Source organism: Pan troglodytes, chromosome 3 (genome assembly GCF_028858775.2).
Source record: "Pan troglodytes isolate AG18354 chromosome 3, NHGRI_mPanTro3-v2.0_pri, whole genome shotgun sequence".
In the NCBI taxonomy this organism is placed as follows: Eukaryota; Metazoa; Chordata; class Mammalia; order Primates; family Hominidae; genus Pan; species Pan troglodytes.
In genome coordinates, this window is record NC_072401.2 from 101446375 (window position 1) to 101449425 (window position 3051).

Consider the following 3051-nt stretch of genomic DNA (forward strand, 5'->3'; position numbering starts at 1 on the left):
TAATCCTTTCACCTCAGCCTCCCTACGCACTGGGGTCATAGGCATGAGCCACCATGCTCGGCTCTTTTTTTTCTATAGAATAGTTTCAAGGAAAGATTATTTCCCCTGGAAACAAATATGGTCCCCCAGCTATTAACTTGAGAGAACTCTTCAAATGTTACTGAATAAAAGTTTTTAAAAATGAAGTGTCCTTTCTAAATTTCTTCATGAGTCCTGGTAGAAAGCTTTTACTGTCCTCCTCCTCCATAAATATACATTAAAATGTAACTTCATAATTATAAAAATTTTAAATAATTTAGGCATTTATGCCTTTTGAGAATTTAATTTTTAGTTATGCATAAAGATGATCATTTCCTTCACACTTGACAGCTGCCTTTCTACTTATTTTAGTAATAAATTATTTCAAATTCAAGTGATATTTTAAAGAAAAAAATTATTTAAAAACTTAGGCTACATGGAGAAGATGCCCTTATGGAGTTGGGACGTGATTTCTAATTTCATGAAACTAAAGGTAAATGATTGATTTATTTTTTTAGCTTTTAAAAACAACTGTGGTAAAGTATACATAATATAAAATTTACCATTTTAACCATCTTTATGTGTACATTTCAGTGGCATTAAGTACATTTACATTGCTCTGCAACCATCAATACTATCTGTCTCCAGAACTTTTTCTTCTTTCCAAACTGAAACTCCATTATCTGCTAAAAAATAACTCTCCATTCCTACTTCCCCCAGCCCCTGGCAACCACCATTCTGTCTGTCTCTATAAATCTGACTACTCTAGATACATCATAGAAGTAGAATACTTGTCTTTTTGTGTCTGATTTATTTCACTTAGCATAACACCTTCAAGTTTCTCCATTTTGGAACATGGGTCAGAATGTCATTCCTTTTTAAGGCTAAATAATATTCCATTGTATGTATATACGACATTTTGTTTATCCATTCATCTGTGATGGACATTTGAGTTGCTTCTACCTTTTGTTTTTTGTCACAACAATGCTGCTGTGAACATTGGTGTATAGATAACAGATAAGTCTGATGGTTTTGTTTTGTTTTGTTTTTATTGAAAAAGCTCTCTTTTTTTTTTTTTCAGAGACAAGTGAACGTTTATTTTTATGCCTTTCTTCCTATGTGTATTTCAAGTCTTTTTCAAAACAAAACCCCAGGAATCTCCAGATTCAATTATGTCCCTGGGCTTGGTCAACTGCTGCAGGAATCTTAGAGAGCCTTGTACAAATGCTAGAGTTACTCATTTACCAACATTAAATCCTAGGATAGAAGATGCAACAAAGCAGGACTCCTTCCTCCATGGAATGTGCTGATTTCAGACGAGGCGGCACCCAATGTAGAAAACGCTGGAATTTGTCCTTGGAATTGGACTGTGATGAGAGGTGCTTGCCATGAACATAAGCTACTGTCTTTGCTTTTTTTGAGATGGAGTTTCGCTCTTGTTGCCCAGGCTGGAGTGCAATGGCGCAATCTCGGCTCACTGCAACCTCTGCCTCCCAGATTCCAGCGATTCTCCTGCCCCAGCCTCCCAAGTAGCTGGAATTACAGGCATGCACCACCATGCCCAGCTAATTTTTGTATTTTTAGTACAGACAGGATTTCTCCATGTTGGTCAGGCAGGTCTTGAACTCCCGACCTCAGGTGATCCGCCTGTCTCAGCCTCCCAAAGTGCTGGGATTACAAGAGTGAGCCATCGCGCCCGGCCAGCTACTGTCTTTTCTTTGACCCTTCCTTTCCAGTTTCTGAAGATAAGGCAGGAAATCTTCTCTAAAGATACTTGATAAAAATTCCCAAAAAAACCCAAAAACACATGCTTCCACTTCATTGATAAAAATTACTGCAGTTTGGCACCTGGGTCTAGTTCAGCTGGCAGATGACCTGATTGATGCGTTCACCCTGATAGCCAGGTGTGCCCATCTCCTTGAGGAAGCCCACTCTATTTTTGGTAGCATGACGGGCCACTGAGAAGTGGAAAGGGCGCAAGAACCATGAGCTCTCCTGGAAATGCTTCCCTGGGAAGGCAATTTAATGAATGAGGTCTTCCAAGCCAATGACGCCAAACGTCCCCAGGTGCTCCTCAATCACTATGTTGTCTGTCAGAGGGATGGTCTTATTCTTGACCTTGGCTTGTCCACATTTCAAAATGAGTTCCCAGACAGACTTCAGATTTGGAAATCCCCAGGTCACATAAGGTTCCACTACACGCAGCACTTTTAGGTTCTAGGGGGTGACTTTTACAAAGACACCACTAAAAATTTTCTTTAGGCAAAGTCTTGCAATGGTTCTCTGCACCAGTAAACTCAGGCCATCGGCCCTTTCGATGCGTACAACAAAGGCCAGGGAATGTTTGTCTGGCAGTTCCAATGCATGAGGTTTCACTTCTAGTTGTCTGAGACACAGCTTGTCACGTTTCTGCCGCCAGGAGTCATGTAGGAATGATTCCAGTCGCTTAAACCTGAGCCCTTTTCCTTTCCTCTGCTCCTTCTTTGCCAAAAATGCCTGCTTTGCCTGGGTGGCTTTGCGAGCTTGATAAGCCTTCCTCTTTTTCAGGAGATTTTCTGGAACCAAAGGGATTTTTCTTTGCTCTTGCTCCGCCATCTTTATGGTGGTGCAGCTCAAAAAAGCCCTCTTATTTAATGAATATTTATAGACTGCCTAATACTTAGTAGATACTGTGCTAGGTGCTGGGTACACACTGTTGATCTTAGAGCTTATCATTATGCCTTTTTTATTTCTTGGATGTATGGGGCCCATATCGTTGGAACCTAGGTTAATAACAAAAACTAATCAGCAGTTATTATGACATAGCTATTCAGCAATCCAAATGCATAATGCCAATTTTAATGTATTTGGGGATTAAAAGTGAAATATACAGAAAATATTTTCTCATAAACTATTAAAAATCATATTGCAGAGGTTTAACATTTAAATGATTATGCACTTTTTGAAAGCAGCACCTTCTTTTAGTTATACAAAGCATGTTTCCTTTGTTTTAACAAAACACTCTCATCTGAAAATTCTCTTGGGAATGGAAGG

General features: G+C 39.3%; 1 pseudogene; it reads right to left on the bottom strand.

Annotated features, from left to right (window-relative positions):
* Positions 1-1860: 1860 nt before the first annotated feature.
* Positions 1861-2625, bottom strand: LOC471259 (large ribosomal subunit protein uL30-like 1; annotated as a pseudogene).
* Between the last annotated feature and the right edge of the window lie 426 nt (positions 2626-3051).